The sequence below is a fragment of the Pseudorca crassidens genome, chromosome 20, assembly GCF_039906515.1.
Source record: "Pseudorca crassidens isolate mPseCra1 chromosome 20, mPseCra1.hap1, whole genome shotgun sequence".
NCBI lineage: Eukaryota > Metazoa > Chordata > Mammalia > Artiodactyla > Delphinidae > Pseudorca > Pseudorca crassidens.
Window position 1 is genome coordinate 27,493,053 of NC_090315.1, and position 26,220 is coordinate 27,519,272.

At 40.3% G+C, this 26,220-nt stretch overlaps 1 long non-coding RNA gene across 4 annotated transcripts in view; it reads left to right on the forward strand.

Annotated features, from left to right (window-relative positions):
* Positions 1 to 22,083, forward strand: part of LOC137214448 (uncharacterized) — a 50,830-nt gene extending 28,747 nt beyond the window's left edge. The window contains exons 5-7 of one of the 4 annotated variants that reach the window (XR_010938914.1): positions 7,806 to 7,866; positions 12,287 to 12,561; positions 14,214 to 22,083. This is a non-coding gene — a long non-coding RNA (uncharacterized lncRNA). Of the gene's footprint in view, positions 1 to 7,805; positions 7,867 to 12,229; positions 12,797 to 14,213 lie in introns of those variants that run through there. The other 3 variants (XR_010938913.1, XR_010938912.1, XR_010938915.1) reach the window with 3 other exon arrangements.
* The last annotated feature ends 4,137 nt before the right edge of the window (positions 22,084 to 26,220 follow it).

Below are 26,220 nucleotides of genomic sequence, written 5' to 3' on the forward strand. Positions count from 1 at the left end.
TACTTTACTCTGTATGACAGACTCGAGGTCTATCCACCTCACTACAAATAACTCAATGTCGTTTCTTTTTATGGCTGAGTAATATTCCATTGTATATATGTACCACATCTTCTTTTTCCATTCATCTGTTGATGGACAATTAGGTTGCTTCCATCTCCTGGCTATTGTAAATAGAGCTGCAATGAACATTTTGGTACATGACTATTTTTGAATTATGGTTTTCTCAGGGTATATGCCCAGTTGTGGGATTGCTGGGTCATATGGTAGTTCTATTTGTAGTTTTTTAAGGAACCTCCATACTGTTCTCCATAGTAGCTGTATCAATTCACATTCCCACCAGCAGTGCAGGAGTGTTCCCTTTTCTCCACACCCTCTCCAGCATTTATTGTTTCTAGATTTTTTGAAGATGGCCATTCTGACCGGGTTGAGATGATATCTCATTGTAGTTTTGATTTGCACTTCTCTAATGATTAATGATGTTGAGCATTCTTTCATGTGTTTATTGGCAATCTGTATATCTTCTTTGGAGAAATGTCTGTTTAGAACTTCTGCCCATTTTTGGATTGGGTTGTTTGTTATTGAGCTGCGTGAGCTGCTTATAAATTTTGGAGATTAATCTTTTGTCAGTTGCTTCATTTGCAAATATTTTCTCCCATTCTGAGGGTTGTCTTTTGGTCTTCTTTATGGTTTCCTTTGCTGTGTAAAAGCTTTGAAATTTCATTAGGTCCTATTTGTTTATTTTTGTTTTTATTTCCATTTCTCTAGGAGGTGGGTCAAAAAGAATCTTGCTGTGATTTATGTCATAGAGTGTTCTGCCTATGTTTTCCTCTAAGAGTTTGATAGTATCTGGCCTTACATTTAGGTCTTTAATCCATTTTGAGTTTATTTTTGTGTATGGTGTTATGGAGTGTTCTAATTTCATACTTTCCCAGCACCACTTATTGAAGAGGCTATCTTTTCTCCACTGTATATTCTTGCCTCCTTTATCAAAGATAAGGTGACCATATGTGTGTGTGTTTATCTCTGGGCTTTCTATCCTGTTCCATTGATCTATATTTCTGTTTTTGTGCCAGTACCACACTTCTTGATTACTGTAGCTTTGTAGTATAGCCTGAAGTCAGGGTGCCTGATTCCTCCAGTTCCATTTTTCGTTCTCAAGATTGCTTTGGCTATTTGGGGTCTTTTGTATTTCCATACAAATTGTGAAATTTTTAGTTCTAGTTCTGTGAAAAGTGCCAGTGGTAGTTTGATAGGGATTGCATTGAATCTGTAGATTGCTTTGGGTAGTAGAGTCATTTTCACAATGTTGAATCCTCCAATCCAAGAACATGGTATATCTCTCCATCTATTTGTATCATTTTAATTTCTTTCATCAGTGTCTTGTAATTTTCTGCATACTGGTCTTTTGTCTCCTTAGGTAGGTTTATTCCTAGATATTTTATTCTTTTTGTTGCAATGGTAAATGGGAGTGTTTCCTTAATTTCACTTTCATATTTTTCATCATTAGTGTATAAGAATGCCAGAGATTTCTGTGCATTAATTTTGTATCTTTCTACTTTACCAAATTCATTGATTAGCTGTAGTAGTTTTCTGGTGGTATATTTAGGATTCTCTATGTATAGTATCATGTCATCTGCAAACAATGACAGCTTTATTCTTCTTTTCCGATTTGTATTCCTTTTATTTCTTTTTCTTCTCTGATTGCTGTGACTACTACTTCCAAAACTATGTTGAATAAGAGTGGTGAGAGTGGGCAACCTTGTCTTCTTCCTGATCTTAGTGGAAATGGTTTCAGTTTTTCACCATTGAGGACGATGTTGGCTGTGGGTTTATTATATATGGCCTTTATTATGTTGACGTAGGTTCCCTCTATGCCCACTTTCTGGAGAGTTTTTATCATAAATGGGTGTTGAATTTTGTCAAAAGCTTTTTCTGCCTCTATTGAGATGATCATATGGCTTTTATTCTTCAGTTTGTTAATATGGTGTATCACATTGATTGATTTGCGTATATTGAAGAATCCTTGCATCCCTGGCATAAAGCCCACTTGATCATGGTGTATGATCCTTTTAATGTGTTGTTGGATTCTGTTTGCTAGTATTTTGTTGAGGATTTTTGCATCTATATTCATCAGTGATATTGGCCTGTAATTTTCTTTTTTTGTAGTATCTTTGTCTGGTTTTGGTATCAGGGTGATGGTTGCCTCATAGAATGAGTTTAGGAGTGTTCCTTCCTCTGCAATTTTTTGGAAGAGTTCGAGAAGGATGGGTGTTAGCTCTTCTCTAAATGTTTGATAGAATTCTCCTCTGAAGCCCTCTGGTCCTGGACTTTTGTTGCTTTGAAGATGTTTAATCACAGTTTCAATTTCATTCCTTGTGACTGGTCTGTTCAGACTTTCTATTTCTTCCAGGTTCAGTCTTGGAAGGTTATACCTTTATAAGAATTTGTGCATGTATTTCTGTGGTATCTGTTGTAACTTCTCCTTTTTCATTTCTAATTTTATTGATTTGAGTCCTCTCCCTCTTTTTTTTTTTTTTTTTTTTTTGGTGGTACACGGGCCTGTCACTGCTGTGGCCTCTCCCGCTGCGGAGCACAGGCTCTGGACACGCAGGCCCAGCAGCCATGGCTCACGGGCCCAGCCTCTTCCCAGGATCTTCCTGGACTGGGGCATGAACCCGTGTCCCCTGCATCGGCAGGCAGACTCCCAACCACTGCGCCACCAGGGAAGCCCCTCTCTCTTTTTCTTGATGAGTCTTGCTAATGGTTTATCAATTTTGTTTATCTTCTCAAAGAACCAGCTTTTAGTTTTATTGATCTTTGCTATTGTTTTATTTGTTTCTATTTCATTTATTTCTGCTCTGATCTTTATAATTTCTTTCCTTCTGCTAACTTTGGGCTTATTTTGTCTTCTTTCTCTAGTTCCTTTAGGTGTGAGGTTAGATTGTTTATTTGAGATTTTTCTTGTTTCTTGAGGTAGGCTTGTATGGCTATAAGCTTCCCTCTTAGAACAGCTTTTGCTGCATTCCATAGGTTTTGGATCATTGTGTTTTCATTGTCATTTGTCTCTAGGTATTTTTTGATTTACTCTTTGATTTCTTCAGTGATATTGTGGTTATTTAGTAGCATTTTGTTTAGCCTCCATGTGTTTGTGTTTTTTACATTTTTTTCCCTGTAATTCATTTCTAATCTCATAACGTTGTGGTCAGAAAAGATGCTTGATATGATTTCTATTTTCTTAGATTTACTGAGGCTTGATTTGTGACCCAAGATGTGATCTATCCTGGAGAATGTTCCATGCGCACTTGAGAAGAAAGTGTAATCTGCTGTTTTTGAATGGAATGTCCTATAAATATCAATTAAATCTATCTGGTATATTCTGTCATTTAAAGCTTCGCTTTCCTTATTTATTTTCATTTTGGATGATCTGTCCATTGGTGTAAGTGAGGTGTTAAAGTCCCCCACTGTTATTGTGTTACTGTTGATTTCCTCTTTTACAGCTGTTAGCAGTTGCCTTATATATTGAGGTGCTCCCCCTTGTTGGGTGCATATATATTTATAATGGTTATATCTTCTTCTTGGATTGATCCCTTGATCATTATGTAGTGTCTTTCCTTGTCTCTTGTAACATTTTTTATTTTAAAGTCTATTTTATCTGATGAGTATTGCTACTCCAGCTTTCTTTTGATTTCCATTTGCATGGAATATATTTTTCCATCCCCTCAATTTCAGTCTGTATGTGTCCCTAGGTCTGAAGTGGGTCTCTTGTAGACAGCATATATATGGGTCTTGTTTTTGTATCCATTCAGCAAGCCTGTGTCTTTTGGTTGGAGCATTTAATCCACTCACGTTTAAGGTAATTATCAATATGTATGTTCCTATGACCATTTTCTTAATTGTTTTGGGTTTGTTTTTGTAGGTCCTTTTCTTCTCTTGTGTTTCCCACTTAGAGAAGTTCCTTTAGCATTTGTTGTAGAGCTCGTTTGGTTGTGCTGAATTCTGTTAGCTTTTGCTTGTCTGTAAAGGTTTTGATTTCTCCATTAAATCTGAATGAGATCCTTGCCGTGTAGAGTAATCTTGGTTGTAGGTTCTTCCCTTTCATCACTTTAAGTATATTATGCCACTCCCTTCTGGCTTGTAGAGTTTCTGCTGAGAAATCAACTGTTAACCTTATGGGAGTTCCCTTCTATATTATTTGTCATTTTCCCCTTCCTGCTTTCAATAATTTTTCTTTGTCTTTAATTTTTGCCAATTTGATTACTATGTGTCTCAGCGTGTTTCTCTTTGGGTTTATCCTGTATGGGACTCGCTGCGCTTCCTGGACTTGGGTGGCTATTTCCTTTCCCATGTTAGGGAACTTTTCGACTATAATCTCTTCAAATATTTCTCCGGTCCTTTCTCTCTCTTTTCTCTTCCTGGGACCCCTATAATGCGAATTTTGTTGCACTTAATGTTGTCCCAGAGGTCTCTTAGGCTGTCTTCCTTTCTTTTCACTCTTTTTTCTTTATTCTGTTCCACAGCTGTGAATTCCACCATTCTGTCTTCCAGGTCACTTATCCGTTCTTCTGCCTCAGTTATTCTGCTATTGATTCCTTCTAGTGTAGTTTTCGTTTCAGTTACTGTATTGTTCAACTCTGTTCATTTGTTCTTTAATTCTTCTAGGTCTTTTTTAAAGATTTCTTGCATCTTCTCAATCTTTGCCTCCATTCTTTCTCTGAGGTCCTGGATTATCTTCACTATCATTATTCTGAATTCTTTTTCTGGAAGGTTGCCTATCTCCACTTCATTTAGTTGTTTTTCTGGGGTTTTATCTTGTTCCTTCATCTGGTACATAGCCCTCTGCCTTTTCATCTTGTCTGTCTTTCTGTGAATGTGGTTTATGTTCCATAGGCTACAGGATTTTACTTCTTCTTGCTTCTGCTGTCTGCCCCCTGGTCCACTCTATGCCTTTTGACTAAAGAGTTTAATTTGTCTATATCTAAAGTAATTGCTGATAGGAAAGGACTTACTTTTGCCATTTTGTTATGCTTTCTGTATGTCTTGTGACTTTTAATCCCTCATTTCTTCCATTACCGCCTTCTTTTTTGTTTATTTTATTTTTTTTTGGTAATGAAACATTTGATTTTCTTCTCATTTCCTTTGTGTATATTCTATAGATATGTTCTTTGGATTATTGTGGATATTATATATAACATCCTAAATTTATAACAATCTATTTTAAATTGGTACCAATTTAATACCAGTTGTATACAAAGACTCTACTCCTTTACACTTGTGCTTGCTACTTTATATTATTGATGTCACAAATTATATCTTTATATATTGTGTACCAATCACATAGATTTATAATTTTTTTAATGCATTTGTCTTTTAAGTCCTGTAGCAAATAAGAAGTGGAGTTCCAGATTCTTAAGGTGGAACCTTAGATCATTAATTTTAAAGCATTTGAAACCATAAATTTCCTTCTCAGCACTGTTTTAGCTGTACTCCCCACATTTTCACATGTTGTGGCTTCATTTTCATTAGGTCCAAAATTTTCTTATTACTATTGTGATTTCTTTTTTTACTTATATGTTATTTAGAAATGCGTTCTTTAATTTTTAAATATTTCAGGAATTTTCCACATATTGTTATTGATTTCTTATTTAATTCCATTGTGGTTAAAGACCATATTTTGTATAATTTCAATCCATTTACATTTATTGGGACTTGTTTTGTGGTCTAGTATATAGTTTGTCTGTTGAAAGTTCCATATGCCCTTAAAAAGAATGTGTATTCCACAGTCGTTGGGTGGAGTAGTCTATACATGTCAACTATGTCAAGTTGATTGAAAGTGTTAAGTGTTCTGTACCTCTATTGATGTACTGTCTACTGTTCTATTAATTATTGAGAGAAGAGTGTTGAAATATCCAACTGTAATTGTAGATTATTCTATTTTGTTTTTCAATTCTATTAGTTATTGCTACACATATTTTTGAAGCTCTATTATCATTTGTACTAAAATTTAGTATTGTTACATATTCTTGCTAGATTGACTCTTTATCATTATGAAAAATTCCTTTTAATCCCTGGCAATAGACCTTGTTCTGATGTTTACTCTGTTTGATATTAACATAGCCATTCCAACTTTATTATTATTATTATTTGCATCATGTATCTTTTTCTATACTTTTACACTTGTTTGTATTTTAATATTTAAATTGAGTTTCTTGGATTCAGCATATAGGTGGATCATGGTTTTTTTTGTTTTGTTTTTTAAATCCATTTTGGCAATCTGCCTTTTAATTGAAATGTTTAGACCACTTAAATTTAATATAATAATTTTAAAAGTTGGATTTCAGTCTATCAGCTTGATATTCGCTTTCTATTTGTCTCATCTGCTCTTTATTCCCTCTCCCCTTCTTTCTTGCCTTCTTTTGGGTTGAGTGTCTTCTGGTATTCCATTTTATTTCCACTATTGGCTAATTAGTTAAACACCTTTTAAATATTTTTCTAAATGGTTGCTCTAGGATTTAAAATATACATAATTAACATTGCAGACTACCTTAAAATAATATTATGCCACTTCATGTACAATATAAGAATCTTACAATAGTATACTTCCATATCCCCCCTCATACTTTGCACATATATATTACCTCTATATATGTCATAAATCCCCGAATATATTATTTTTTCTTCAAACCATTATCTTTAAAGAAATTTAAAAATTAGAAAAAAGACTTTTATATTCACCATTTCTGTCTCTTCAGTCTTTTGTTTATATGTAAGCTTCTAGTTGGCATAATTTTCCTTTTGCCTGAAGTACTTTCTTTAACATTTCTTACAGTGCAGATATGCTAGTGATGAATTATTTCAGTTTTTTCCTGAAAATATCTTTATTTGCCTTCATTTTTGAGATATAGTTTTACTGTGTATAAAATTCTAAGTTGATAATTTTTTTCTTTCAGCATTTTCATTTAGCATTGTTTTCTGGGTTTCTGAGGAGAGGTCTGAAATTATTTTCCTTTTTGTTCCTCAGTATGTAATGTGTCTTTTTCCTCTGGTTCTCAGGAATCTGATTAAAACGTGTCTTGGTATACTTTGCTTTATGTTTATCCTGTTTGAGTCTTGTTGAGCTTCTTGGATCTGTCAGTTTGCAATTTTCATCAAGTTTATCATTTTAAAATTTATTTATTTATTTATTGGATAAAGTTGACATGTAACACTGTATAAATTTAAGGTGTATGTCATGTTATTTTGATACATTTCTATATTGTAATATGGTTGCAGTTGTAATGATATTGATCACATTACATACTTGTAGTACAATAAACTGTACATTAAATATCTATTGCTATTTTAGAACTTGTTACAAGTTTGTACCTTTAAACACCATCAATCCACCCCCCATCTCCTAGTAACCACTGTTTAACTCTGTTTTTTTTTTTATTTTTTACATTATTTATTTTTTAAAATATTTATTTATTTGGCTGTGCTGGGTCTTAGTTGCAGCATGTGGGATCTTCATTGCCACATGTGGGATCTTTGTTGTGGCATGTGGGATCTTTAGTTGTGACATGCAGGGTCTTTAGTTGCAGTATGCAGGGTCTTTAGTTGTGGCATGAGAACTCTTAGTTGCGGCATGTGGGATCTAGTTCCTGACCAGGGATTGAACCCAGGCCCCCTGCATTGGGAGCGTGGAGTCTTAGCCACTGGACCAACAGGGAAGTCCCTATTTTGTTTTTTTAAAACATTGTTGTTGTTTTAGATTCCAAATATATGTGATTTACAGTACTTGTCTTTCTCTGTCTGCTTATATCACTTAGTATAATGTACTGAAGGTCCATCCGTGTTGTTGCAAGTGGCAGGATATCCTCCTTTCTCAAGGTGAGTTATATTCCATTGTGTATATATACTACATCTTTTTTATCCATTCATTTGTTGATGGTCATTTGGGTTGTTCCCATATCAGATATTTTTTCGTTGTTGTTGTGATTTTCTCAGACATTTTTTCTTTGCTCCTTTATCTCTCCTCTTCCCTGGGACTTTAATTTTACATACATTAAAATGTTTGGGGCTTCCCTGGTGGCGCAGTGGTTGGGAGTCCGCCTGCCGACGCAGGGGACGTGGGTTCGTGCCCCGGTCCAGGAGGATCCCACGTGTCGCGGAGCAGCTGGGCCCGTGAGCCATGGCTGCTGGGCCTGCACATCCGGAGCCTGTGCTCCGCAACGGGAGAGGCCACGGCAGTGAGAGGCCCGCGTACCGCAAAAAAAAAAAAAAAAAAATTTGATGTTGTTCCATAGGTTACTGAGGCTCTGTTCATTTTTTCAATCTTCTTTTGTTGTTCTGTGCCTTATTTTGTGTAGTTTCTGTTGTTATGTCTTCAATTTTATAGTTTTTTTCTTTGGCAGTGTCTACTATGTAGTTATTCCTATCCAGTGAAGTTTTTTCTTGAAATATTGTATTTTTTCATCTTTGGTAGTTCCATTTGATTCTTTTTTATGACCTCCACTTCTGTCCTTATTATGTTAATGCTTTCCTTTCACTAGTTAAGCATTTTGAATGTATTTGTAAGAGATGTTTTAGGACCCTTGTTAATTACATAGTTTTTGTCATTTCTACCTCTGTTCCTATTGATTTTTAAAATTCTTATGGATCACATTTTCATGCTTCTACAGATGTCTAGTAATTTTTTATTGAAGTTGGACATTGTATATTTTGCATCATTGAGTGTTGCATTGATCGCTTCAAGGTGGCTTGTTTCTTTTGAGACTCGTTTTTAAGCTCTTTAAGGGTGACTTTAGAGTAATTTTCCCCTGGGATTAGTTTAGCTTCACTACTAAGACACTGGTTTTTTTTGCCTTTTACTAAAGACTGTGTGATTCAGTAAGGTCTCTCCATTATTGCTGGTGGGAACTTGAATGATTCCAGGTCCAGGGTGAACTCTGGGAATTATCTAGTCTACAGCTCTTTAGTAATTGTTCTTTCTCCAGAGTTTGTCCTTTGCCCAGCTTTATGTAGTTTCACCATACAGAGCTTGTTATTTGAACAAAGAATAAAGGCAGTCCCTGTGCAGGTATTTGGAGCTCATTTTATAAAAGCTCTCTCCTTCTTGACATTCTGCCCCACAAATTTTAGCTAACTCAGCTCCCTAAAACTCTTGATCTCTGACTCCTCAATTCAACAATACCCACTGTGCTCTATTCAGGTTCCCCTTCTCTTTGCCACCATCTGGAAATTGACTCCAGGCAGAAATTTGGGGTGATCATGGAATTCACTTTGTTTATTTCTCTTCTCTCAGGGATCACAGTCTTTTGTTGCCTGTTGCCCAATATTTGGAAATATATTTTGTACAGTTTCCCAATTCCCTAGAGGGGTTAGTCTAGACACTGTTATTTCCTCATGGCTGGAAGTAGACATGCGGCTGGCATTTTTGACCCTTCTTTTCTTTTGTTGTGTATTACCATTCCTCAGGTTAAGCCCTTCATTACTCCCTTCCTGATTATTCTAAAAGCTGCCTCCTTTTACCCAACAACCCATCTGCCCAGGGCATTCATGTTTTTATATTTTTTTTAATTTTAAAAATTTTTGGCTGTGTTGGGTCTTCACTGCTGCACGTGGGCTTTCTCTAGTTGTGGCAAGCAGGGGCTACTCTTTGCTGAAGTGTGTGGCTTCTCATTGTGGTGGCTTCTCTTGTTGCAGAGCATGGGCTATAGGCACGTGGGCTTCAGTAGGTGCAGCACGTGGGCTCAGTAGTTGCGGGACGTGGACCCTAGAGTATGCAGGCTTCAGTAGTTGTGGCACGTGGGCTCAGTAGTTGTGGTACACGGGCTTAGTTGCTCCGTGGCATGTGGCTTGAAGACCAGGGCTTGAACCTGTGTCCCCTGCACTGGCAGGCGGATTCTTAACCACTGCACCACCAGGGAAGTCCCCATGTTTATTTTTATTTTGTTTCTTTCTTGTTTCATTTTGTTACTCCCTTGCTCAAAAATATTTAGTGACTCCTGGAGTGAATATACAATGTTTTTCCTACTCTTTTGTCCTTTCCTTTGGGAGCCATCCTTCCCCCATTACATTCTAATGGAAATGTCAATCTCCATCCCTTGCCCCAATCCTATACACCCCACCCTGCCTAGCCAATCTTGGTACCTCATTTCATAGCAATAGTGATTGTTCCAGGGGTAGATAGTGTCAATCATGGTCTTCTCTGGGACTGATATAGGGACATTGAGACAAAGGGATGCTCTTTTGGCTGAGTGTGTTAGGCTGGGAGAATGTAAATTTGGGACTGTCAAGGACCATCTCCCTTTGCCTAATAGAGAAAGATTTACTGCTATAGAAGAGAATGAGATCAACACACTGGGGGAAGGACAAAGAGACAGAGATAAAGATAGAGAATATATGACAGAGAACAACATTAAGTCCCTTGATTCATATGTGCATGAAGATAGCAAATCCGCATACTTCCCAGTTCTTTGAACTAATTAAATTTTTCCTTGTTTAATCTAGTTTGAGTGGAGATTCTTTTATATCTGAAAGAATTCTGTTTAAGACAGTTCCCCTTTGTTTATATAATAAAATGTAGCTTTAGGAAAGCTACTCACTTTTGGTACCTTTCCTTGCTTTTGGTACTTTGTGCTGACATCAGGTGTGCCATTTTTTGCTTATCAAAATGCTAGTCAGAGCAGCTCTGTGGCAACTCTGGAAAGCTTAGTTTTCAGAGTCAGAGAGATCTTGGTTGGCGCTTTTTTGCTGCCTACTAGCTGTGATATGAAAGGTCAGTGCATATATTTTACTTCCTTCTCCAATAAAGAATGGAGGAAGTAGGAAGCCCCATGGTACCAGTAAGAATTAGATTTAACCATGTACAACTGAAAACCCAAGATAAGAATATTTTGAACAGGTAGAAATTTCTTTCTTATGTAAATTAAATCTGAAGGTAAACATGCAGGCTTCACAAAGTCATGAGGGAACCACTCCTTACCCCCTTTTCCTCCACCATCCTAACAAATGGCTTCAATTCTAAAAGTCCTCTTCTCTTTATTGAAGTTAGCTAGACCTATTATGCAGACTCAATATATTATTCCCACCTGGGTACAAGGAAAAATGGGGGAATGGACAGGTATTTTTCTATGTTGGAAATTTTCTCCTCAGAAGGAAGCTTTCCTTTGCTACTATTGTTCACCTCTGTTAGCAGAATCTGCCAAAACAGAAAGTTGAAAGCTCTCGGAATCTCCAATAAAGAAAAGGAGATATGATCCAAGACCATGTGGATAGTAGCAGCTATGATGAGTTGCAAGTTTGTTTTATCAGCTGAGGAAGATAGTGCTTTGCCTAAAATGATTAGGCTTGGTCATGTTTGTGGGGATGGCAAGGAAAGGGCAGATACAGAGAAGCTAAATGATTTGGGGACTCTAGGAGTATGGGCAAAGGAAGGATCAAAGTTCACATGGCTGCCTGGAGTCTCCAGGCCCCTCTTCCCACCATCCTCCATGATTCTCATTGTTCCTCTAGCATCATTTTATGGCCTGTTTTTTCCTGTATCTTTATCATTCCTAGCTGAATTTGTTCTATACCCCTCTAGTCCCTACCTCCACCGATATATCTTCGTATCAGAACAAGAGGGTCTTCCAAGAATGTAATTTTCATTATGTTGCTTTTCTGGTGACTTTCATTATGTTGCTGTTTTGGTGACTTTTTTTTTTCCCCCTCCTGGCTGCTTTGTATTGATTACTAGGACCTGTCTCTTCACCATGGCCCCTAGGATCCTGGAATAATATAATTTAAGAAATTAAGACAGACTAGACAGATTCTCAGGAGATTTTATTGATACTCAACCTGCAGCATGTCTTTGAAATTAAGCCATGCTGCAGTTCACACCTAAACCACAGAGTCGGGATGGTCTAAGTTATGCTGTGTTAACAAACAGCCCTGGGCCATGTGGGCTGGCAAGGGGCTCTTCTCCACATAGACACTCAGGGAACCAGAGTGACCATCTTCTTGTAGTGGCATCACCTGGACCCCATGGTCCTCTCAGTCTCTAAGGGAAAAGAGAGCACTGGAGAGTGTTGTAGAAGCCAGCTCTGCTCCCATAAGCAGAGCATAAGTTCCCTGAGGTAGGGACTGTGATAAATAAATGCATATTCATCTATTTGTTCATTCTGTGAGACATCCTAGTGAGAGATAGTGTGAAGGTGAAGTTTGGCCAAGAAGTGAGGAAAACCAAATTCTGCCTGTTTTTTCCCACCAGAACCCTGAGGGAAATGAGCAGTGGTAAATGGGAATTGACCCTTGTCTCCCAATGCAGAACACTCTGGCAAGCTGACCTGGGCAACGTGGACCAACCCTTTTACACAGACTACTATGGAAATGGAGTGGAGTATGGGTCCTGCTTTGCCTACGTGGTCCCTCAGTGTGAAGACTGAAGGCTGAGTTCTTATCGTCGAGAAGGAAGGCTGATTCATTCCATCCCTCCAGAGCCGGAAGACTTACAAGAAGATCTGGTGTAGAAAGACAGTGCCTGGTACCAGGCTGGCTTAGTCCTGTACCAGGGCTGGTGCCATGTGGGAGAGGAGGCAGGAGGTGAGGAGAGGGGCTGGATCTCAGCTCCAGTCTCCTTACCCCTCTCACCTCCTACTACAGGGTGTCTCTACCCTTCAGCCCATTAGTGTTCACAGATCTGACCAGTCCATGGAGATTCCTTCTTCCTGGGCAAGTGAGGAAGAAGGTGGCATGGGGAAAGGGACCTTGAATATTGATTAATTAATTCAAGGCAACATATTAATTAATTAAATTAAAAATTGCAATGAACATCTCACATGGGTCAAACATTCCTCACAGTTGCCATATCAGAACTGGGGGCAAATAGGAAATACTAATGACATAACAGGCCACGCTTTTTATTTTCCTAATAAAATCTGCATATTTTCAAAATTAAATCTGCTTGGCTGTCACCCACTGGAGTTCAGAGGTAACAACAACGATGATGATAGGACAGCAGTTGGGTATTGCTTATTCAGTGTTTACTGTGTGTCAGTCACAGTGCTAAGTGCAGCACACCACTGAATTCTCATAGCAAACCAAAAGACGTGGATGTTACTGCACTCCATTCTGTAGGTAGGATGACTGGAGTTCAGAGTGGTGAAGTGGCTCACCTAACTCACAGTCATAGCAATTATGTGTATAAATAAATAAGGCTGCATGTGTGTGTATTTAATAATTATGTACAAGGCCTGAAATGCTGCAGTGGCAGGATAAAGAGGCAGATTTCATGGTGGGCTTTGAGAATTCACCTTACATCTGTAGTTTGCTTCCCATGGCTACACACATGAACGGAAGCTCCATAAGGCAGAAATCTTTTTCTCTGTTGTTCCCTAATATTTCTGAACTCCTGGCACTGTGCTTGTCTTGTGGTGGGTACTCAGTGGCTCAGTGTCTCTTCGGTCGTTCCTTTATCTAGGTATATGGTAGTTATATGGTGACGTGGGAAAGAGCACTGGGTTGGCAGGTGGAACTGGATTTGAGCTTTGCCCTGACTTACCTTACTAGTTGCATGAACTTGGTCAATTCCTTCAGTCTCTGTGAGCCTTAGTCTCCTCATTTGTGGGATGGAGCCGTCACTGTTCTGCCTCCCTCTCTGAGCTGCTGTGAGGATTTGATGCCAGTGGGCTGTAAGAGAGCTGTGTAAACCCTAAGATGTTTTATTTGATTAAAAGCCCTGGCTTATCTGGTTGCTTTGGTGTAAGGAAGAGTACCTTACAAAGATGACTGCAGCAATGAGGTTTTAATAAGAAGAAACATGGCAAAAAAGAGACAAGACTTGGGCTTGTCCTGGGAGTTGTCAGAGAGTCAGAGTGAGGCATAGTTCAGGGACTGAAAGGGTCCGAGGCCTTTTTACCAACAAGATTCTTTTGGCCCCTCCACTGGAATTTGTAGATATGCTACTTTCAAGTAATGTAACATCTCATAATATTTGCTTTTACTATTCTTGCTGTTACTGACATCCTTCTTCCCTGTCCTCTGAGTCTCTGTGTACCCTCCAAATATTTTTCTCCTCTGGATGGCTTTCACTTCTGCATAAATTGAGTTCACTTATAGACCCTGCTGCTTCAGAGCACCCCTCCAGTGTGTACCCTTAGGAATTAGGCTCTGACCACCAAATATTCCTGATCAAATTCCTGAGGGATAGGATCTGACAGGTTCCCATTTTTTTTCTCTCTCTCTCTCTTTTTAAGCAAAGCTTTTCCCTCCAGGACACCTCCTGGGTCAGTGTCCAACCCTGGCTAGGGGATGGGGCTGTGTCTTCTTTGTACTCTGTCATGCATCACTCACTTTTGGGAAACCCAGCCACCATATTGTGAGGACACTCAAGCAGCCCTGTGGAGAGGTCCGTGTGAAGAGGAACTGAGGCCTCCTGCTGACAGCCAGCACCAACGTTCCAGCCATAAGAGCACACCAGTCCACAGTCAAGCCGTCCCTTGATTTACCCACAGCTGACATGTTGATTGCAACTTCATAAGAGACCCTGAGCCAGAATTGTCCAGCTAAGCCGCTCCTTGAACTTCTGACTCACAGAAACTGTGAAAGGAAATAATTACAGGTGATAATGTGATTAATCATGGTGTCACTGCTCACTAGAGGTTACTAGTACTAATACCCCATTTCTCAAGGACCACAGCACTGTTTTCAACAGACCAAGGACAAGAGGACCCAACCAATCCCAGAATCCCATCTTTGAGGATCAGCTTCCTAAGACCACTTTTGGTATCAAATATTGGATTAGTCAGAGTCAAGTCAGTAGAAAAAAAACCTCACTAGCTTTCTCTATTTTAAATTCTCTCTTTTAAAGGGACTTGAAGGGCAAAAAGGGAATACTGAGGTATCAAAAGGTAGTAACTGCAGAAAGCATGGATTATTCTTAAGGCTTGAGAAACAAAGTTAAGAACATGGGGCTATTGGAACCTAGGTTCTTGGAGGAGGGGCCCTATGGAACTGGGACTCAGAACTCTGAGAAGGAAGTGCTACCAGCTGGGGCTGGTGTATCTGAGTGGGTAGGGAGGATGCCACGAGTTTATATCTGGGAGGGCCGGAAGGACCTTGGAAATGGGACCCACTGTTGTTGCTGAGGGGAAGGGCCATCACTTGGTTGATGCCAACAGGAAACAGCAAAACAGGAAAGAGCAAGTCCTTTTTTACTCCTACAGCTTTTCAGTCTCCCTTTAGTGCCCTCCATCAGTGGCACTTAACAGGAAGCCAGCTGGCAAAGGAGAAGTGATTTGCAAAGTCTTAGCCCCACACCACAGAGGAGAGTGTAGAAGGGTGGGTTTACTGCTCAGAGCAATAGCTTAATAACCTGAGTACTGGCTCCTGGAGGCCATGGCATCTGTAAGCCCTGAATGAGATGCTTAAGGATAATCCATGACTAAGGGCATTTTACTTAAGACCAGGGCTCCCCTAAAACATTGCCTGGAACCCAAAGACGAGATGATAGGAGAGACTCCCCGCTATTTTGTTTCCTTCCTCCTTCCGCAGGTGGCCTTCTTCACCTCCCTCCTGCTCCCAGCACTGGTGAGAACTCAGCTAAATGGAGGACCATTGGGCTGTGGCTACTTTCTACACATACTGGACCACTGTGCATCCTAATTAGAGCTCTGAAGAGTGCACTGCATGGGAACGTTTTTATGCCATTAAGTAGTATTAGCAAGCTTCCTTTCTTTTTTTAACACTTAAACTACCTTTTCTCATTAGCACTGTCTTCTGGAGGGAGAGGAAGGGGCAGAAGAGCTAATTAGTGAACTTGGGTGACTGTCTCCTACCTCTAACCTTTCCTAAACATCTTGCCCCTTGCTAGAGGAAGCCAGAGCCTACTCTGTCTTTTGAGAAACTATCAGAAAACATTTGCAAATAACTGTGATTGCCTTACAGTGGAGGAAGGAAGCACATTTTCCAATTACAGCCTGGGTGATTGCTCCGGCTTGTTTAATTAATGGAGTGGGCATCTGTTTGCTGAGGCCCTTTTGAATGCATTTTCTGGAGTTTCTTAATTAGCTACAAAAAGCTGCAGGTGTACTGGCAGGGGAGCATGGTAGAGCTGGGATGTCTTCCAGAAGAGAGAATCTTTTTTAATGTAAATATTTAGTTGTATGATGATGAGGTCCATTTTAAAGTTCTCTTCCTATTTGCTCTGTGTGCAGTGGTGTTGGAAGATATATTCGGGTTCCATTTGGATTGTTGACAAAATGAATTGAAATGGAAGAGACCAGTTTTCATTATGACAGACACTTGTATGCAGTTAGACCATTACCAGGATGACAAGTTATTCTCGCGCTGTCGCGATGAGACTGCTGTCTGGTTTTTCAGGCACAAATGCTTGCGAGGGGAGAGGAGATGTCACATACTAATTCTGTGCATCGAATTACACATGCTATATGGAGAGACCCACGGGGGGAGTGAGAGGGCCTTTCGGCTTCCTGGTAAGAGAAGATCGTCTCAGCAACAGGGGTGTGTCCGAAAGGTTTACCATCCTCTGACACGGCTCTCTGCCTGTTATTGTTTATGAGAATCAAAGGATGTTGTCTCTTATGGCAGTAATTACCACCTCTGGATCTGAGAGATGATGTTACCTCGAAAACATTCGAGGCTGAGTTAGAGAGTCTGTGATGATACAGCGGGTGGGTATCGGAGGGCACACTGATCAACCACAGCAAACCATGGCCATGGGCCAGATTTGGGCCACTGTTTCTTAACGTTTTATTGGACCACACCCACATCCATTAGTTTACGTTTATGGCTGCCTTTACCAAATGGGCAGAGTTGAGTAGTTGTGACTGTATGGTCTTCACAGCCTAAAATATTTACCATCTGGCTCTTTATTGAAAACTTTGCTGACCTCTGAACTGTAGGGATTCTGTGGTCTATTGGATGAAGCTCAGGGAGAAAGACCGCTACTTCTGTGGTCTCCTTTCCAGGCCTCAGTTTGCCGATCTCTGTGATGGGGCTAAACCTTCCTACCCTTTGTGTCTTATTAGACTGCTGTGTGAGGTATAACAGTTGAAACACTGTCTGATGAATTTTTGTATTTTCTCACTAAGAAACACACACTCAGTAATTGAGAAAATGCAACATATGCTTTCATTCTTTCCTTGATGTCCTGTATCCTGTGAACCAAGACTAAGACCAGCGAGGCACTGAAACCAAACTTGTCTTGGATTAGCCCCTCTGTCCTTCATTACTGCTCCCCTCCCACACCTTTTGTAGCATGTGTGGGACGAAGGTTCTTTTTATTCTGGGAGAAAAGGTGCACATGTCTGACTGTCCGAATAGCGGTTCATCGCTTCTCTCATGCATGCACCTCCCATTCTGCCTCAAGGGTCCTTGTTATTTTGTTCCAGGAACCACAAGTGGAGGCAGCTCTATACTGTAGATCTTAATTTTTTAATGTTGAAAACATCTCACAACATGGCCCTTAAGGTTTCAGGTTTGCACTTCTGGACCAGGGTTAAATTTTGAAGGCAAACTGATTTCAGCAAAGCATCTTGTGAGCGTTTTTGCACAGCTCGGTGAGCGGAAGTGATGCCCCTCTTTGACTCAACTCCAGCCACATCCTGGTGTCCATGGAAATAATGCAATTGAGCAGCCAAGGTAGAGAGGCTTGTAGAAGCTGCTATTAACTAGCTAGGTGACCTTCCACAACTCACTTGCCTCTGCTGGGTTTCATCCGCCAACATCTGATAGATATTCTCTAACATCCCAGTCTGTTTAAAAAATTCAGTACGTGGAGACCAGTTTCTATTATCTGGGTAGTGGAACAGTAGTCTCGTCCAACATGCTCATTCTTTTCTAATTCCACACACCCCATTAAGGCTGGCCTTTTCCAGGGACCCTTACGTGACAAAGCAAGGTGGGATGAGTTGTTAAGAAGGGGTGTGTGGTCAGGGGTCCCTGCTGGACAGACGCCAGATGTGCAACAACAGAAACTGACTCTCGCAGCCTTAAGGAGAAAAGTGACGTGTCGGGAGGGTAACGGGCAGCTTGCAGGAGCCATAGGAAGGCTGGAGACCAGAGACCAGGGGAGGCTGGGTGGCTGAGGACAACCAGTGTTATGCCCTGGAGTAAACTGCTGGTGCCTCCACCTGAACTCCTGCTCAGGACCCGGCTCCTCATCTGTGTGGGTTAGAAAGAGGAGCCTGCTTTGCAACCACGTGTTACAGGACCAGCTTGGTGAGCAGAGAATGGCCTGGATTCAGCCCTCCAACATGTCCTTACCCAGGCAGGGGCCACCCTAGAGCAGGGGTCAGTGGCAGCCCGCTGGACCCACCACTGCTGGCCTCTCCACTCCACTGCTGCTGTCTTTGATGATTTCCATTCAGCCTGCATTTTTTGTTTCACTACTTATTTATTTATTTAAATTGGTGTGTAGCTGATGTACGATATTATGTAAGTTTCAGGTGTACAACGTAGTGATTTATATCCATTTATAGTTATTATAAAATATTGGCTATAGTCCCTGTGCTGTACAGTATATCTTGAAGTTTATTTATTTTATATATAGTAGTTTGTACCTCTTAATCTCCTACCCCTATCTGGCCCCTCCCCCTTTCCCTCTCCCCACTGATAACCTCAGTTTGTTCTCTAAATCTGTGAGTCTGTTTCTTTTTCCTTATATTCACTAGTTTGTTTTCTATACTAGGTTCCACATATAAGTGATATCATACAGTATTTGTCTTTCTCTGTCTGACTTATTTCACTAGGCATAATGCCCTCTAAGTCCATCCATATTGTTACAACTGGCAAAATTTCATTCTTTTTTATGGCTGAGTAATATTCCATTTTGTATATATACCACATCTTCTTTATCCATTCATCTGTTGATGGACACTTAGGTTGCTTCCATATTTTGGCTATTGTAAATAATGCTGCTATGAACATTGGGGTGCATGTATCTTTTCAAATTAATGCTTTTGTTTTTTGTGTGTGTCATTGCTTTTAGATTTAGAGTTCTGGGCAAAAGCACTGGCTTACTTTGGCTTACTTTGACTGAGCGTGGCCCAGATCCAAGCTGTGGGGAAGGGGAAATACGTATCCCCTTTGGCTACCATAATGGGGTTTGGGGTCCTGTGGTTTGGATTCCCCTCGACTTGAAAGAATATTTCCGTGCCAGGTAGCCAAACAAAAGACAACAGTACAACTTACAGACTGCACCAAGTACAGATGTGCAGGTTGTTCACTGCAGAATCTAGGGGGCGCCATTTGCATTGTGGTCTAAATGAAAAGTGCCGCCAGGTTCTGTGCACAGCCGCTTGTACTGTGCGGTGATCAAAACCAGTGCACGCATTCACCTTCTCTTCTCAGCATCCTGTGAATGCTGACCCAGCAGTCCCCAGTTCTCTTTGTCTCCAGAGAACATCACATCAAATTCAGAATTACACGAACATTCTGAATACATCGAACAGGAGCGAGGATTTAATTGCTGGCTCCTTGATGGGACTTGGGTTGAAAGTATGCCAATTGTCGTTCAAATGTTTTCAGAAATACAAAATGGCAAATTGATCATTTGTCCGTTTTCAGAGAGCTTGCTTCCTTTAGGTGATCTCTTTTCGACCTTTACAAAATTCAGTTTTCTCTGATCAAAGGAATTTGCTCTGGAAACACTTAGGGATATTATGAAAGAAGTTAATATTTAAACTTGCTGTAGACGTGTTTATATTTAATGTTCACTTTTGAATGCCAAAGGAGGGAGAGAGATTTCTAATGATTTTTCTCAGCAAACGTGCCTTCAACAGTTGTCAAGTGTTTGAAAACAGAGTTTAAAAGGAGATTGTTTTTCCTCCAACTATCCTATAAAAATCCTATACATACTGTTCTCTCCTTGGTTGAGCCATTTATGTTCATTTTCCCGAGTTTAATAACAGAAAATTCTCTTTCCATTATTTTATCTAGAAGCCTATATTTTGACATAAAACCAAGAAGCTTTTCCACTCCTTTCATTTTAGTTTCCTCACTCCTCAAAGAAAAAAGTAGTTCAATTAAATACCATCTAAGGGCTCCTTCGAGGCAGAGACCTTTGGAAATTGCGCTAACCCTTTAACATTTAGGAAAGCGTATTTATAGAAGCAGAATGTCTTTGCAGTATGTGCTTGCTGTTCAGAGAGGCAAAAACTTCCTGCACTCTCCTCTGAAGAATGAAGTAATTCCACTTCAAGGCTGGTCATTAGGAGTAATGGAGAGGCTGCCTGGGTGGAGTCTGGAATGTCACAGGCCCATCAGACCAGATTCATGTTTAGGTTTTAAATTAACTACAAGGGAAGTGTCCACTTCCACTGGTTCAGGGGAGCATCAGAGTGAAGATTTGGGGGGGAATCTCTGAAATCACAAGAAGAAATTTCCTCCATGCTAAGGGGTGGTGGTGGGAAGAGTACCATATCCATCCTCTCATTTATCTAATTCAATGATCCATCCATCGATTGATTCATCCATCCGTCCAACGATCCTAGCATTTATTCAGTACGTATTTAATAAGCACTCACTCTGTACCAGTGTGTACCAGATGCCGTATGTGAATGCTACAGAGAATAGAGAAACACAGAATGCCAGAGAAACAGATTCAGGAGCAGAAAGGGATAATAGTGAATAAGGGAAGGCAGGAGGGCAGAGTGGGGCTAGGGATGTGAGTCGGTAGCAAGGGGAGTAGGCCAAATGCATTTTATGTTAGCATTTTAAGCTCTTTCAGATTCACTCTTCCATTATTTTATGTGGATTCTCTGCTGTGTAGAATTTCCATGGCCAAGTGCATTCTTCTTGCATGAATTCATTTATTCATTTAACAAATATATATTGATACAGGGACTGTGTCAGGTCTTGGGTATACAGTAGTAGACAAAAAAAGACACACTCTCTGGTCTTATGGAGTTGACATTCTAGTGGGAAACAAATACACCTAGATAAATATCTATTTATAATTGTAATATGGGCCACAAAGGAAAAGTAAAAGGTATTAAAATACAATAAAATAAGTCAATAATATGGCGTCTGGTACACAGTAAGTTCTCATTGGATCATTGGGTGGGTAGATCAATGGATGGATCATTCAATTAGATAAATGAGAGGATGGATATGGTACTCGCCCCACCCCCTTAGCATGGAGGAAATTTCTTCTTGTGATTTCAAAGATCTCCCCCAAAATCTCCAGCCTGATGTTCCCCTGATGCAGTAGAAGTGGACACTCTCCTTGTAGTTAATTTAAAACCTAAACATGAACCTAGTCTGATGGGCCTGTGACAATTCAGGCTCCATCTGGGAGACTCTATTGGGTTGGGGGTCAGAGAAGGCATTCTGAGCAATTAGATGTATAAATAGGGGTTAGGTGGGAGAAAGCAGGGCAAGAATGTTCCAGGCAGAGATAACAAATAGCTTGTGTGAAGGTCCTAGGGCCAGAATGGAGGGCTTTGTCAGCTGGGCAGGGAGGAGAGTGGCTTTCTTTATAAGACGAATGGGGTGGCAATGAGGAGTTTAAGAAGGACGCAGCTCACGGTGGAAACCCTGACATAGAAACATCATGGATCTTGGATATTTCTGTCCATTTGTGGCTGATGAGCTCTCTCCCTGGTGTCCAAGCTAGACACAGGGTGACAGCTCTAACGATTCATATGTGTTTTGTATTTTGCAAATTAGAGTTTCATCACTTTTGAAATACACGATGTGAAAAAGCTCCATTGAATGATAAAACCATTTTCATTGTCACAGAAATTTCAACATTCAAAAGAGCCGTTCAGTTCTAGAAGAATAACTTTAACAATTTTGGAATTGTTGTAAAGATAATTTAAAAATTTCCTCACTATCTGTGCATATACAAATTTTCTCATGGATGGCGAATACCAAGACTTTGAAGAGATAATCATTAACAACTTATTATCAGGAATTGTGTGTGGCCCTTTCAGGCATAAAATGTAATGGAAAAAAAGTTATATTCACCAAAACAAGCCCAAGTTTCTCCATTAAAATATTAAAAAAGACTTTAAAGGGAGGGTTTGTCAAATTTAATAATAAACATGTTCCCTAAATCTTTGCCTATTATAATTATATAACATTAAGAAAAGAAAATGAAGTTTTCGCCAAATCCTATATAGATATTCCTAATTTTCCGTCAGTTTACCCCTGGATGCCACACACATATTAACATTTTCTACATGTGCCAAGATGTGCAAAAGGCAGGGAAGTGCCCTACCGAACCAAAAGCAGCACCAGTCTGACTTGTGTTCTAATCAATTCAAGAAGCAGCTAAGCCCTGGCTTGCCTGATATGGCCTCACAAATCCTCTTTGAATGTCAACATTCTTCTGAGTAGAAAGTTCTCAACCTGTGAGCTTAGATGATGAGTCAGTCATAATGGACTAAGTTATGCTGCATAACAAACAACCCCAAAATCTCCAGTTTTATTTTTCTACTATAGTACATGGTGCTTGCAGATTGGGCACCGGGGGAACTCTGCTCATTGTGGATACAAGAACTCTGGAAGGTTTTGCACCCATGATTAAATGCTCTGACTTCTGCTCAAACAGCTGCCTGGAACTATTTACAAGGTCCCATCCAGCCATAGGCGGGCCAGAAAGTATGCTTCCAGTGTGTGCCCAGACAGTAGAGAGCCAGGACTTGTGGGTGAGCAGCCCCGTGTACTCCCACAGGTGGTTCCTTTGAGTGGTCCTGGTGACGGCTACTGTCATCTTTGGCCACTCTGCCTGTTCTATATCCTCTTCCACAATTGTTCAGAGACTGGCTCAATGGATTATGGATTTTCCCTTCTCCAGGGCACTTTAAGGGATGATGCGTCCCTCTCAATTGCCCATGAAGAGACTCCTTATAATGGGATCTGCAACTGGGGCCTTGAACCTCTAAGCTGGAAAGTGAGCTCTGGGCTTTGAGATCAGGGCTTGTATGGGAAGGGGCTGGTGGGCGGCGGCACTGCCTGCCTTCCTCTCAGCCTTGGCAGACATGATAGAGTCGGAGGCGGAAGAGTCCATCTGTGTCCATAAGGAGCCTGCCTTCGGGCTTCACACCCTGGGCCGAAACACTCCCTCTCATTCAGTCTCTGTTTTGCAAATACAAAAACAGCTCCAACCTACACGAGAAGATCCAATCCTTTTCTTCTCACAGAGATCCTCAGTGGGCCTCAGTCTGAATCTGAAAAGTCCTTTCCTCCCTCCGTGTGCCCAAGGCGGGCTGGCTGTTCTACTTTCTACCAGTAGGGGTCACCATTTCCCTTTGTAATTCTTTGGAGACTAAAGCTGGTACCTTCACAGCCCTAATTATATTTTTCCTTTTTTGTTTATGGCATTAATCCTGAAGTTAGTGTCGATCTGTGGTGAGCAATAATACATTTAACCTTTGCCTTCATGCACTAAGATGTAATTGATCATTTGTGGTCTCATTTTCAGGAGCTGGGAGCCTCGGTTCAGTTTAAGATAAATGGAGACGGGGGACCCTCGATTTTAGTGACATGTTGAAGAGAGCAAAGCACAGAGCTGACTTATTTTATGAACTCCAATATCTCTCTCACCTTTATTTAAAAGCAAAAAAGAATGTTTTTTTTCACTAAGTGATTTGTTATTTATAATTTTACAACCATAGTCAGATCCTGGTGAGGGTAATTTCCCTTAGAATGCACATTAGCGTCTAGTTGGTAAATAAACTTGAGGCATTTCTGCACTGGGCATAAAATAAAGATGAAAACGTTAAATTCTAAGCCAAATGGTAGCACGGAATTAGAGCTTCTACATAGCACACACTATGTTCTTCCTTCGATTATAATCTCATTGCTGTATGTCTGGATTGCAAAACAATTATTCCATGTGTTTTAATGCAAACCTAAAGAAGCATTTCTGGTGAATTAACATTAACTGTGACTGTTTATTGAAAGCCCACAATGTGTCAGGCACACTAGCTACTGATATCCTCCATTCTTTAATGCTCACAATGTTGAAGAATAGAAGAGTAGATGTCACTAGATTTGATTCAAATACCTGGAGAGTAGGTACCACTAGATCTGATAGAAAAAGAAGGTGAGGCAAAGAGAGGGTAAGCAAGGAAAGACAAGATGACAAAACTAATAAGGGGGTAGAATCAGGATTTGAACCCAGGCTCACGAGGCCCCTGATCTTATCACAATACCACTTTGGGCTCTGAATACTTGCATGAGTGTCTTGCCTTTCCATCCTTTTACAATTCTGGTTCGTTTTTCTTATTTTCCAGCTTGAGGCTCTAGACTTATGAACTTTTCAATTCCCTAATGTGTGTCTGGGCTTTAGTTTAGCCTGAGAATTAAGGAACACCCCTTGAGCAGTCTAGTTAGTAGCTTGCTCCTCATAAGAGGGAAACAGTATATGCTGGTATATTTTGAATCTTCGAAGTGGATGTAGCAGCCATTTGAATTCTGCACAGATTTGGTTTCTTCTGTCCGCGGGGCATTCTCCTTCATCTTTGAACAATAAAACTGGTTATTGAAAAAGAATCTGGGTCCATCAGGTAAGTAGAGAGCCCCACGTGCAGAAGTTTATCCCCTGAATGGCACAGCCTGCATCAGGCTAGTGATGGGTCCTCAGTTAGTGGGCAGGTTCTATAGATTTACTGACCACACAGGGCTTTCTGCAGGGTCATCCCTGGTGTCTGAGGATGACTCTGGCCTGTGGCCAGGCAGATGCATCACCTTTACCTCCTGCTTTTCTGTCTAGTGGGGAGAGTGGATTCGAGGACTCACATCCTTCCATGGTCAATGCTTTTCCCATCCCAGAGAATAGCCAGCCCACCTGTCCTCCCTCTGATGCCAATTTTAGGTCCAGACATCTAGGTTTTGTATCCAACTATGCCCTTGGAGTGACTCAAGATGCCATTTTTTTCTACATTCTTGCCCTTTGCATGCTGATGTCCCAGGAGCTTCTCTGTTTTTTTTTTTTCTTTTTTTTTTTTACATCTTTATTGGAGTATAATTGCTTTACAATGGTGTGTTAGTTTCTGCTTTATAACAAAGTGAATCAGCTATACGTATACATATGTTCCCATATCTCCTCCCTCCTGCATCTCACTCCCTCCCACCCTCCCTATCCCACCCCTCCTTTGTGGTCACAAAGCACCGAGCTGATCTCCCTGTGCTATGCGGCTGCCTCCCACTAGCAAGCTATCTTACGCTTGGCAGTGTATATATGTCCATGCCACTCTCTCGCCCATCACAGCTTACCCTTACCCCTCCCCATATCCTCAAGTCCATTCTCTAGTAGGCCTGTGTCTTTATTCCTGTCTTACCCCTAGGTTCTTCATGACATTTATTTTTTCTTAAATTCCATATGTGTATGTTAGCATACGGTACCTGTCTCTCTTTCTGACTTCTTTCACTCTGTATGACAGACTCCAGGTCCATCCACCTCATTACAACTAGCTCAATTTCATTTCTTTTTATGGCTGAGTAATATTCCATTGAATATATGTGCCACATCTTCTTTATCCATTCATCCGATGATGGACACTTAGGTTGTTTCCATCTCCAGACTATTGTAAATAGAGCTGCAAGGAAAATTTTGGTACATGACTCTTTTTGAATTTTGGTTTTCTCAGGGTATATGCCCAGTAGTGGGATTGCTGGGTCATATGGTAGTTCTATTTGTAGTTTTTTAAGGAACCTCCGTACTGTTCTCCATAGTGGCTGTACCAATTCACATTCCCACCAGCAGTGCAGGAGTGTTCCCTTTTCTCCACACCCTCTCCAGCATTTATTGTTTCTAGATTTTTTGATGATGGCCATTCTGACTGGTGTGAGATAATATCTCATTGTAGTTTTGATTTGCATTTCCCTAATGATTAATGATGTTGAGCATTCTTTCATGTGTTTGTTGGCAGTCTGTATATCTTCTTTGGAGAAATGTCTATTTAGGTCTTCTGCCCATTTTTGGATTGGGTTGTTTGTTTTTTTGTTATTGAATTGCATGAGCTGCTTGTAAATTTTGGAGATTAATCCTTTGTAAGTAAGTTGCTTCATTTGCAAATATTTTCTCCCATTCTGAGGGTTGTCTTTTTACCTTGTTTATGGTTTCCTTTGCTGTGCAAAAGCTTTGAAGTTTCATTAGGTCCCATTTGTTTATTTTTGTTTTTATTTACATTTCTCTAGGAGGTGGGTCAAAAAGGATCTTGCTGTGATTTATGTCATAGGTGTTCTGCCTATGTTTTCCTCTAACAGTTTGATAGTTTCTGGCCTTACATT